At 42.3% G+C, this 12,500-nt stretch overlaps 1 long non-coding RNA gene across 1 annotated transcript; it reads left to right on the top strand.

Annotated features, from left to right (window-relative positions):
* Positions 1-6,245: 6,245 nt before the first annotated feature.
* Positions 6,246-12,003, top strand: LOC120040461. Its single transcript, XR_005475659.1, has 3 exons — positions 6,246-6,313; positions 9,232-9,323; positions 11,937-12,003. It is a non-coding gene; the product is annotated as an uncharacterized LOC120040461 (long non-coding RNA).
* Positions 12,004-12,500: the final 497 nt, after the last annotated feature.

The raw sequence follows: 12,500 nt of genomic DNA, 5'->3' as shown, positions 1-12,500 counted from the left end.
CTAAGACATTCCAAATGAAAAACGATTCCTTTATGTCCTGGACAGTAACTATGTACCAGTCAGATGTACAACACGTGTTGTTATTTTCCCAGCGTATCTCTGATCTCTTATATCATCGCTGTGCTGTAGTCAGTGTGTTAAGGTGAGCTGAGTGCGAGTGAGAGACAGTCCTGTGTAAATAACATAGAAGCTCCTGTGTTAAGACACAGTGGGGATGTACCCTCAAATGACACCCTATTCCCTATAATAGTGCACTACTTTTGACCAAAGCCACATACAGTAGGGCACCATATATACCTTCCTCTCTTTCTCCCCCCTCTCCCCCATCTCGCTCTTTCTCCCCCATCTCGCTCTTTCTCCCCCTTCTCGCTCTCTCTCTCCCCGTCTCCCTCTCTCTCCCCCCGTCTCCCTCTCTCTCCCCCCGTCTCCCTCTCTCTCCCCCCGTCTCCCTCTCTCTCCCCCCGTCTCCCTCTCGTTCTCCCCCGTCTCCCTCTCGTTCTCCCCCGTCTCCCTCTCGTTCTCCCCCGTCTCCCTCTCTCTCCTTCTCCCCCTCTCTCCCCTTCTCCCTCTCTCCCCCCGTCTCCCCCTTCTCCCTCTCTCCCCCCTCCGCCTCATGTCCTACCCAGGGATGGATAAAAAAATGTATGATAATAAACCATTTGTATTTAAATTCAGTCTCTGTCCTGAATGTGTATATATATATTCATTGAGGTTGGGGGATGGGGTGTTTACACAGGAGTTGCTTTCCAAGACGACATTGAATGTTCCTGAGTGGCGGAGTTGCAGTTTTGACTGAAATCTGCGGCAAGACTTAAAAATGATTGTCTAGAAATGATCAACGACCAATTTGACAGAGATGGAATGCTTTTTTTCTTTCAAAGAAAAGTAATGGGGAAATGTTGCACAATCCACAATATTTTACCTGAACATTGTCACTTCCTGGACAGTGGAAGTCAAGGGTCAACGTTGACTGTGGGGTTCCCAGTTCCTGAAGTGATACTTCAGAGTGACATCTCTCTCACACAGCCAGCGGAGCCCAGACACTGTGCACTCATAACTCCCTTTGGGTGTCCTGTGCCTGAGGGCAACAACAGGATATGGTAGAGAGGGTCAATGGTCAAATGGAGAGGTTGGATTAGAAGACTATTCCCAAAGGTAATGGGGAAATACACTGGCAAGTGGAATGAAATGTTAAAAGTAGTTATTTTACCTGAACATTGTCACTCCCTGGACAGTGGAAGTAAAGGGTTCAATCTGAAGCCAGTGTGTGGAGTCCTGAACAAGGACAAGCATGTCAGTTATACATATGGGGCCTGTTTCCTGGACACAGATTGAGTCTAGTGCTGGACTAAAAAGCATGCTCAATGGAAGTTTCAATAGAAAGTTCTTTAAGGTCCTGGACTAGACTTAATCTGTGTCTGGGAAACTGGCCATTAACCAAAGTAACTGATCTAATATATTTAATCAATGTTACATGGAATGCTGGTGAGTTATCAATTAAACTGTTGAATGACAAAATGTGACAACAGGTAAAATCCTGCATGACTACACAGGTGTGACACAGAGCTGTTATAATCCTTTAGCTGTTGTACATTACACCAGGGGGTGTCGGTAGACACAATATAAATAACCTAATGTATGTCTCTCTAACTGGTCCTACAGCTGTTGTACATTACACCAGGGGGTGTCGGTAGACACAATATAAATAACCTAATGTATGTCTCTCTAACTGGTCCTACAGCTGTTGTACATTACACCAGGGGGTGTCGGTAGACACAATATAAATAACCTAATGTATGTCTCTCTAACTGGTCCTACAGCTGTTGTACATTACACCAGGGGGCGTCGGTAGACACAATATACATAACCTAATGTATGTCTCTCTAACTGGTCCTACAGCTGTTGTACATTACACCAGGGGGTGTCGGTAGACACAATATAAATAACCTAATGTATGTCTCTCTAACTGGTCCTACAGCTGTTGTACATTACACCAGGGGGTGTCGGTAGACACAATATAAATAACCTAATGTATGTCTCTCTAACTGGTCCTACAGCTGTTGTACATTACACCAGGGGGTGTCGGTAGACACAATATAAATAACCTAATGTATGTCTCTCTAACTGGTCCTACAGCTGTTGTACATTACACCAGGGGGTGTCGGTAGACACAATATAAATAACCTAATGTATGTCTCTCTAACTGGTCCTACAGTTGTTGTACATTACACCAGGGGGTGTCGGTAGACACAATATAAATAACCTAATGTATGTCTCTCTAACTGGTCCTACAGCTGTAGTACATTACACCAGGGGGTGTCGGTAGACACAATATAAATAACCTAATGTATGTCTCTCTAACTGGTCCTACAGCTGTTGTACATTACACCAGGGGGTGTCAGTAGACACAATATAAATAACCTAATGTATGTCTCTCTAACTGGTCCTACAGTTGTTGTACATTACACCAGGGGGTGTCGGTAGACACAATATAAATAACCTAATGTATGTCTCTCTAACTGGTCCTACAGCTGTTGTACATTACACCAGGGGGTGTCGGTAGACACAATATAAATAACCTAATGTATGTCTCTCTAACTGGTCCTACAGCTGTAGTACATTACACCAGGGGGTGTCGGTAGACACAATATAAATAACCTAATGTATGTCTCTCTAACTGGTCCTACAGCTGTTGTACATTACACCAGGGGGTGTCGGTAGACACAATATAAATAACCTAATGTATGTCTCTCTAACTGGTCCTACAGCTGTTGTACATTACACCAGGGGGCGCCAGTAGACACAATATAAATAACCTAATGTATGTCTCTCTAACTGGTCCTACAGCTGTTGTACATTACACCAGGGGGCGTCGGTAGACACAATATAAATAACCTAATGTATGTCTCTCTAACTGGTCCTACAGCTGTTGTACATTACACCAGGGGGCGTCAGTAGACACAATATAAATAACCTAATGTATGTCTCTCTAACTGCCCTGAATACCTCTACTGGTCCTACAGCTGTTGTATGCAGTAATCATGTGCCTACGAACCAGAGTGATACTGTTAGCACTGAGGCCGATGTGCCCTAGTAGGACGTCCACTGTGCGCAGCTCACCCTGCACTAACATAAATAACCTGAGCATGTCTACCTCTGCTAAGCTTCCCAGTAAAGCAATGAAAACAATCCAAGCATCCTCAGAAGACAAGCGCTCAAAATATCCCACGTTAACATACGTAGCTTAAGAAACAAGGTTCATGAAATCAATCATTTACTAGTAACAGATGACATTCATATTCTGAAACTCACTTAGATAATACCTGTGATGATACAGTGGCAGCAGCAATACAAGGTTATAACATTTACAGAAAATACAGAAATTCCAATGGTGGAGGTGTTGCTGTTTATATTCAGAACCACGTTCCCTTACAGATTAGAGACGATCTCATGTTAAATACTGTTGAAGTAATATGGCTACAGGTTCATCTGCCTCACCTAAGGCCCATTCTGGTGGGAAGCTGCTATAGACCACCAAGTGCTAACAGTCAGTATCTGGATAACGTGTGTGAAATGCTTGATAATGTATGTGATATCAACAGAGAAGTATATTTTTCTGGGTGATTTTAAATATTGACTGGCTTTCATCAAGCTGTCCACTCAAGAAAAAAACTTCAAACTGTAACCGGTGCCTGAAACCTGGATCACGTTATCAGTCAACCTACCAGGGTAGTTACAAACAGCACAGGAATGAAATCATCAACATATATTGATCACATCTTTATTAATGCTGCAGAAATGTGCTTGAAAGCAGTATCCAAATTCATCAGATGTAGTGATCACAATACAGTAGCCATATCTAGGAAAACCACAGTTCCAAAGGCTGGGCCTAATATAGTGTATAAGAGGTCATACAATACGTGTTGTAGTGATTCCTATGTTGTTGATGTAAAGAATATTTGTTGGTCCGTGGTGTGTAATGAGGAGCAACCAGATGCTGCACTTGACACATTTATGAAATTGCGTATTCCAGTTACTAATAAACATGCACCCATTAAGAACATGACTGTAAAAACTGTTAAATCCCCGTGGATTGATGAGGAACTGAAAAGTTGTATGGCTGAGAGGGGATGAGGCAAAAGGAATGGCAAATAAGTCTGGCTGCACATCTGATTGATAAACTTATTGCAAATTGATAAATCATGTGACTAAACTGAATATAAAGAAGAAGAAACTACACTATGAAACAAAGATAAATGTAATAAAGAACGATGGTAAATGTGATTTGGAGCACCTTAAATGGAATTCTGGGAAAAAAGGCAAACTCAGCTTCATCATTCATTGAATCAGATGGCTCATTCCTCACCAAACCAACTGATATTGCCAACTACTTTTTCATTGGCAAGATTAGCAAACTTTAGGCAGGACATGCCAGCAACAAACACTGACACTACACATCCAAGTATATCTGACCTAATTATAAAAGACAAACATTGTAATTTTAAATTCTGTTAAGTGAGTGTGGAAGAGGTGAAGAAATGATTGTTGTCTATCAACAATGACAAGCCACCGGGGTCTGACAACTTGGATGGAAAATGACTGAGGATAATAGCGGACGATATTGCCACTCCTATTTGCCACATCTTCAATTTAAGCCTACTAGAGAGTGTAGTAGGCTTAAATTAGTAGCCATAAAGTAGTGCCCTCAGGCCTGGAGGGAAGCTAAAGTCATTCCTCTACCCAAGAATAGTAAAACCCCTTTTACTGGCTCAAATAGCAGACCAATCAGCCTGTTACCAACCCTTAGTAAACTTCTGGGAAAACATGTGTTTGACCAGATACACTGCTATTTAACAGTAAACAAATTGACAACAGACGTTCAGCTTATAGGGCAGGACACTCAACAAGCACAGCACTTACACAAATGACTGATGATTGGCTGAGAGACATTTATAATAAAAAAGATTGTGGGAGCTGTTTTGTTAGACTTCAGTGTGGCATTTGACATTATCGATCATAGTCGATCACAGTTACTGTTCCTAGGCCGACATTGAAAATAAGAATTTGTTCTTAACTGACTTGCCTAGTAAAATAAAATAAATAAATCATAAATAAGACTGTTAAATAGTTAGTCTGGGTAGCTGTTTGGTTAACTATTTAACTATCTGCACTGACCCTGGTTCAATAGTTAGTTAAATAGTTAACCAAACAGCTACCCAGACTATCTGCATTTACTTTTTTTGACTCATCACGTACACTGCTGTTACTGTTTATTATCTGTCCTGTTGACTAGTCAGTCGCTTTATCGTTACCTGTATGTACATACTGTATCTACCTCAATTACCTCGTACCCCTGGACATCGCCTCAGTACTGGTACCCCGTGTATATAGCCAAGTTATTACCTAGTACCTGTTGTATCTTCTTGTTTAACAAATACTAAAGGAAACAACTGTGATGTTAAAACATACGTTTTTCTTTATTCAAGTTAACCGGAGCTGTACAAACACCGTGCGTTGCGCTTGGATCTCTCGATCTCTCACCGCTCTGCTCTGCGCGGGTTGCGCGTCCCATAAGTGGTCACGTGGCCTCCGATACAATATGCCACAGTACCCCTGGACATCGACTCGGTAATGGTTCCCCGTGTATATAGCCAAGTTATCCTTACTCATTGTGTATTATAACTTGTAGTATTATTTTTCTATTTTCTTTCTCTCTGCATTGTTGTCAACATATTAAAATTTTGAGCCTGTTTCTCACTTATAATCATTTTACTACAAGTGTAACTAATTATTAAATCAAATCAAATGTTATTTTTCTTACATGCTTCGTAAAACAACAGGTGTAGACTAACTAAGCATTTTTTCCCACTGTTATTCTACACCTGTTGTTTACGAAACATGTGAGGAATACATTTGGTTGTAAATGAGATGTGTATTTCATGTCTAAAACATGTTTTCACTTTGTCATTATTAAGGGGGTATTGTGTGTGTGTGTGTATGGGTGAGATAATAAAAAACAAAAATCCATGTAATCAATTTTGAAGTCCGGATGTAAAACAACAAAATGAGGAATAGGTCAAACAGGAAGGAATATTTTGTGAAGACCCTGTATTTAATTGTAAGTAAAACTCGGTATTTGACTGGCATCTGCTGGTCCAAACAGGAAGACGCTCCAGAGCGGCGCTCATTGGCTGTTGCCATGACATCTCTTCGGTCGATGCGGACGCTGAGGAGTGAAGCATTCTGGGATATTGACACAAATTGCAGCGATGCTTTGGTGAAGATTACTCAAGACTAAACACACAAAATGAAGGTATTGTGGCTAGAAACAACACGGGTATAGTTGTATAATATATGTATATACTTACTTAAACCGGGCATTTCCATTAGCTAGACTTTTTTTTGGTTGTGGTGTCCCCGAACCCAAATGTAGCTAACGTTACCAGTTAGGCTACTTCTTGGCTAGCTAACGCTAACTAATAATTTTCACCAAGTCAAACCACCTGTTACAATCTTTCTCCCTTTATTGGGACATGGATAACAGAGACTTGAGTGGGGGAAATACAGAGATTAGAGGGACATACCTGTACGGTGGAGTCGGGATTCGTACCCCGGCTGGGGGCGGTTATATCGTCTTGTAGACGAGGGTTTCGCGAACTCTATCCTGGAGCCCCCCTGTGCACGTTTTGGTTTTGTACTACACAGCTGAGTCAAGTAACCAGCTCATTATCACGTAACCAGCTCATTATCAAGCAACCAGCTCATTATCAAGCAACCAGCTCATTATCAAGCAACCAGTTCATTATCAAGCAACCAGCTCATTATCAAGCAACCAGTTCATTATCAAGCAACCAGCTCATTATCAAGCAACCAGCTCATTATCAAGCAACCAGCTCATTATCAAGAAACCAGCTCATTATCAAGCAACCAGCTCATTATCAAGAAACCAGCTCATTATCAAGAAACCAGCTCATTATCAAGCAACCAGCTCATTATCAAGCAACCAGCTCATTATCAAGCAACCAGCTCATTATCAAGAAACCAGCTCATTATCAAGTAACCAGCTCATTATCAAGCAACCAGCTCATTATCAAGAAACCAGCTCATTATCAAGAAACCAGCTCATTATCAAGTAACCAGCTCATATCAAGAAACCAGCTCATTATCAAGCAACCAGCTCATTATCAAGCAACCAGCTCATATCAAGAAACCAGCTCAGTATCAAGAAACCAGCTCATTATCAAGTAACCAGCTCATTATCAGGCTTAGATTTGTTTTTGAACAAGCTGTGTAGAACAAGGGCAAAACCCAAAACGTGCCCCCAGGACCGACCGTTGGAAACCCCTGCTGTAGAATGCACCCAGGGTGGTCCCCAGGACTGACCGTTGGAAACCCTTGCTGTAGAATGCACCCAGGGTGGTCCCCAGGGCCGACCGTTGGAAACCCCTGCTGTAGAATGTACCCAGGGTGGTCCCCAGGACCGACCGTTGGAAACCCCTGCTGTAGAATGCACCCAGGGTGGTCCCCAGGACCGACCGTTGGAAACCCCTGCTGTAGAATGCACCCAGGGTGGTCCCTAGGACCGACCGTTGGAAACCCCTGCTGTAGAATGCACCCAGGGTGGTCCCTAGGACCGACCGTTGGAAACCCCTGCTGTAGAATGCACCCAGGGTGGTCCCCAGGACCGACCGTTGGAAACCCCTGCTGTAGAATGCACCCAGGGTGGTCCCCAGGACCGACCGTTGGAAACCCCTGCTGTAGAATGCACCCAGGGTGGTCCCCAGGACCGACCGTTGGAAACCCCTGCTGTAGAATGCACCCAGGGTGGTCCCCAGGACCGACCGTTGGAAACCCCTGCTGTAGAATGCACCCAGGGTGGTCCCCAGGACCGACCGTTGGAAACCCCTGCTGTAGAATGCACCCAGGGTGGTCCCCAGGACCGACCGTTGGAAACCCCTGCTGTAGAATGCACCCAGGGTGGTCCCCAGGACCGACCGTTGGAAACCCCTGCTGTAGAATGCACCCAGGGTGGTCCCCAGGACCGACCGTTGGAAACCCCTGCTGTAGAATGCACCCAGGGTGGTCCCCAGGACCGACCGTTGGAAACCCCTGCTGTAGAATGCACCCAGGGTGGTCCCCAGGACCGACCGTTGGAAACCCCTTCTGTAGAAAGCAGCATTAAAGGGGCAATCTGAAGTTGCTAACGTTACGTCCATTTTTGGATTTATAAATTCATGATATGTACTCATTCATTCTTGAAGAAAATAACGTATAAATGCCTCGTGAGCTCAGTTCAACTGTCGTACCCCATCAGAACCCCAAATATATAATCTTGTTCTACCCCAATGTTTTTAAATTAACACTATAGTCTCAGAACATGTTGATCTGTCGTTCTGCCCCTGAACAAGGCGGTTAAACCCACTGTTCCCCGGTAGGCCGTCATTGAAAATAAGAATTTTGTTCTTAACTGACTTGCCTAGTTAAATAAAGGTTAAATAAAAAATAACATGGATGGTCAGTTCTTGCATCCAAAGCTCTGTCTATGAATTTGAGAGTGATTACATTTCTCCAGCCCTCATCCCACAGCTTTTTACTGAAACCGGCGGGGAGTGCGCTCTTTTGTTTCTACTGATAAGTTCTTTAACGTTACCCGCTGAACCAAATTCTCTCTCTCTCTCTCTCTCTCTCTCTCTCTCTCTCTCTCTCTCTCTCTCTCTCTCTCTCTCTCTGTCTCTCTCTCTCTCTCTCTCTCTCTGTCTCTCTCTCTCTCTCTCTCTCTCTCTCTCTCTCTCTCTCTCTCTCTCTCTCTCTCTCTCTCTCTCTCTCTCTCTCTCTGTCTCTCTCTCTCTCTCTCTCTCTCTCTCTCTCTTCTCTGTCTCTGTCTCTGTCTCTGTCTCTGTCTCTGTCTCTGTCTCTCTCTCTCTCTGTCTCTCTCTCTCTCTCTCTCTCTCTCTCTCTGTCTCTCTCTCTCTGTCTCTCTCTCTCTCTCTCTCTCTCTGTCTCTCTCTCTCTCTCTCTCTCTCTCTGTCTCTCTCTCTCTCTCTCTCTCTCTCTCTCTCTCTCTCTCTCTCTCTGTCTCTGTCTCTGTCTCTCTCTGCCTCCCTCTCTGTCTCTGTCTCTGTCTCTCTCTGCCTCCCTCTCTCTCTCTCTCTCTGTATCTCTCTCTCTCTCTGTATCGCTCTCTCCCTCTCTCTCTCTCTCTCCTCTCTCTCTCCCTCCCTCTCCCTCTAGCGAGTTTTCACCCTCACAGACAGAGCTTGGTTGGGGTCCTGTCTCCTGTACAAATGGCAGAAGACACTGGGGAATTACATCGCTGTCGCAGGGTGAGTTGTTGCTTTGTTGGTTGCTATTGTTTTGTAAAGTTGCAAGTCTTGAACATACATGTTATTATGGTGTGATGTAAGCTCTGGTCCAGGGAGTTTAGTGCGGCTTGCTTCCAGTTGATTTGTCATTCACAGAATACACGTGGTGTACACAGTAAAAATGACACAGTTCCTTGCAGGTAAGTGTAATGAAACAGGCAGGCAGGGAGTTGTGAGCTCAGCCTTCTGGCCCATAGCTCTGTGTGCCATCCACTAAGCCAAGAAAGCATGCTTTATCAGCCGGGTGGATATCCAGCCTTATAAAGACATTGCTACATAAACACCCTGGACCAGAGCTACCTGTTATATCTATTAATATAATACCAGTCTGTATTCACCTGGACCAGAGCTACCTGTTATATCTATTAATATAATACCAGTCTGTATTCACCTGGACCAGAGCTACCTGTTATATCTATTAATATAATACCAGTCTGTATTCACCTGGACCAGAGCTACCTGTTATATATATTAATATAATACCAGTCTGTATTCACCCTGGACCAGAGCTACCTGTTATATATATTAATATAATACCAGTCTGTATTCACCCTGGACCAGAGCTACCTGTTATATATATTAATATAATACCAGTCTGTATTCACCTGGACCAGAGCTACCTGTTATATCTATTAATATAATACCAGTCTGTATTCACCTGGACCAGAGCTACCTGTTATATCTATTAATATAATACCAGTCTGTATTCACCTGGACCAGAGCTACCTGTTATATCTATTAATATAATACCAGTCTGTATTCACCTGGACCAGAGCTACCTGTTATATATATTAATATAATACCAGTCTGTATTCACCTGGACCAGAGCTACCTGTTATATATATTAATATAATACCAGTCTGTATTCACCTGGATGAACCAGTTCTGTTCTATTCAGTTCTGTTCTATTCAGTTCTGCTCTATTCAGTTCTGCTCTATTCAGTTCTGTTCTATTCAGTTCTGCTCTATTCAGTTCTGCTCTATTCAGTTCTGCTCTAATCAGTTCTGCTCTATTCAGTTCTATTCAGTTCTGCTCTATTCAGTTCTGCTCTATTCAGTTCTGCTCTATTCAGTTCTGCTCTATTCAGTTCTGTTCTATTCAGTTCTGTTCTATTCAGTTCTGCTCTATTCAGTTCTATTCTATTGTTCTCTGTTCTATTCTGCTCTATTCTGCTCTATTCTATTCTGTTCTAGTTTATTCTGTTCTAGTCTATTCTGCTCTATTCTGTTCTATTCTATTCTGCTCTGTTCTGTTCTATTCTGTTCTATTCTATTCTGCTCTTTTCTATTCTGTTCTAGTCTATTCTGCTCTATTCTGTTCTATTCTATTCTGCTCTATTCAGTTCTGTTCTATTCAGTTCTGCTCTATTCAGTTCTGTTCTATTCAGTTCTGCTCTATTCAGTTCTATTCAGTTCTGCTCTATTCAGTTCTGCTCTATTCAGTTCTGTTCTATTCAGTTCTGTTCTATTCAGTTCTGCTCTATTCAGTTCTGCTCTATTCAGTTCTGCTCTATTCAGTTCTATTCTATTCTTCTCTGTTCTATTCTGTTCTATTCTGCTCTATTCTGCTCTATTCTATTCTGTTCTAGTTTATTCTGTTCTAGTCTATTCTGCTCTATTCTGTTCTATTCTATTCTGCTCTGTTCTGTTCTGTTCTATTCTATTCTATTCTGCTCTTTTCTATTCTGTTCTAGTCTATTCTGTTCTATTCTGTTCTAGTCTATTCTGTTCTAGTCTATTCTGTTCTATTCTATTCTGTTCTGTTCTATTCTGTTCTATTCTGCTCTATTCTGCTCTATTCTGTTCTATTCTGCTCTGTTCTATTCTGCTCTATTCTATTCTATTCTGCTCTATTCTGCTCTGTTCTGTTCTATTCTGCTCTATTCTGTTCTAGTCTATTCTGTTCTATTCTATTCTGTTCTATTCTGCTCTATTCTGTTCTATTCTGCTCTGTTCTATTCTGTTCTATTCTTCTCTGTTCTGTTCTGTTCTATTCTGTTCTATTCTGCTCTGTTCTATTCTGTTCTATTCTGTTCTATTCTGTTCTATTCTTCTCTATTCTGTTCTGTTCTATTCTGTTCTATTCTATTCTATTCTGTTCTGTTCTGTTCTATTCTGCACTGTTGTACTGTACTACTCTATTCTGTTCTATTCTATTCTTCTCTATTCTATTCTGCTCTGTTCTGTTCTATTCTGCACTGTTGTACTGTACTACTCTATTCTGTTCTATTCTATTCTATTCTTCTCTATTCTATTCTGCTCTGTTCTGTTCTATTCTGCACTGTTGTACTGTACTACTCTATTCTGTTCTATTCTATTCTATTCTTCTATATTCTATTCTGCTCTGTTCTGTTCTATTCTGTTCTGTACTGTTCTATTCTGTTCTATTCTGCTCTATTCTTCTATATTCTATTCTATTCTATTCTGTTCTATTCTGTTCTGTACTGTTCTATTCTGTTCTATTCTATTCTATTCTTCTATATTCTATTCTGCTCTGTTCTGTTCTATTCTGCACTGTTGTACTGTTCTACTCTAATTCTATACCATTTTACTGTGTTCTGTTGTTTTCTATAGATCTGACAGCTCAGTGAAGATATTTGACAGACATGGACAGAGGAAGAATGAACTAAATCTACCAGGGTGAGTTCAACATACAGAAACACACCTGACCTGCTGAGACCGATACTAACACACCTGACCTGCTGAGACCGATACTAACACACCTGACCTGCTGAGCTCAATACTAACACATCTGACCTGCTGAGACCGATACTAACACATCTGACCTGCTGAGACCGATACTAACACATCTGACCTGCTGAGACCGATACTAACACACCTGACCTGCTGAGACCGATACTAACACATCTGACCTGCTGAGACCGATACTAACACATCTGACCTGCTGAGACCGATACTAACACATCTGACCTGCTGAGACGATACTAACACATCTGACCTGCTGAGACCGATACTAACACATCTGACCTGCTGAGACGATACTAACACATCTGACCTGCTGAGACCGATACTAACACATCTGACCTGCTGAGACCGATACTAACACATCTGACCTGCTGAGACCGATACTAACACATCTGACCTGCTGAGACCGATACTAACACATCTGACCTGCTG

Source organism: Salvelinus namaycush, unplaced genomic scaffold (genome assembly GCF_016432855.1).
Source record: "Salvelinus namaycush isolate Seneca unplaced genomic scaffold, SaNama_1.0 Scaffold3538, whole genome shotgun sequence".
Taxonomy (NCBI): domain Eukaryota; kingdom Metazoa; phylum Chordata; class Actinopteri; order Salmoniformes; family Salmonidae; genus Salvelinus; species Salvelinus namaycush.
This window is presented reverse-complemented; position numbering and strand designations above follow the sequence as displayed.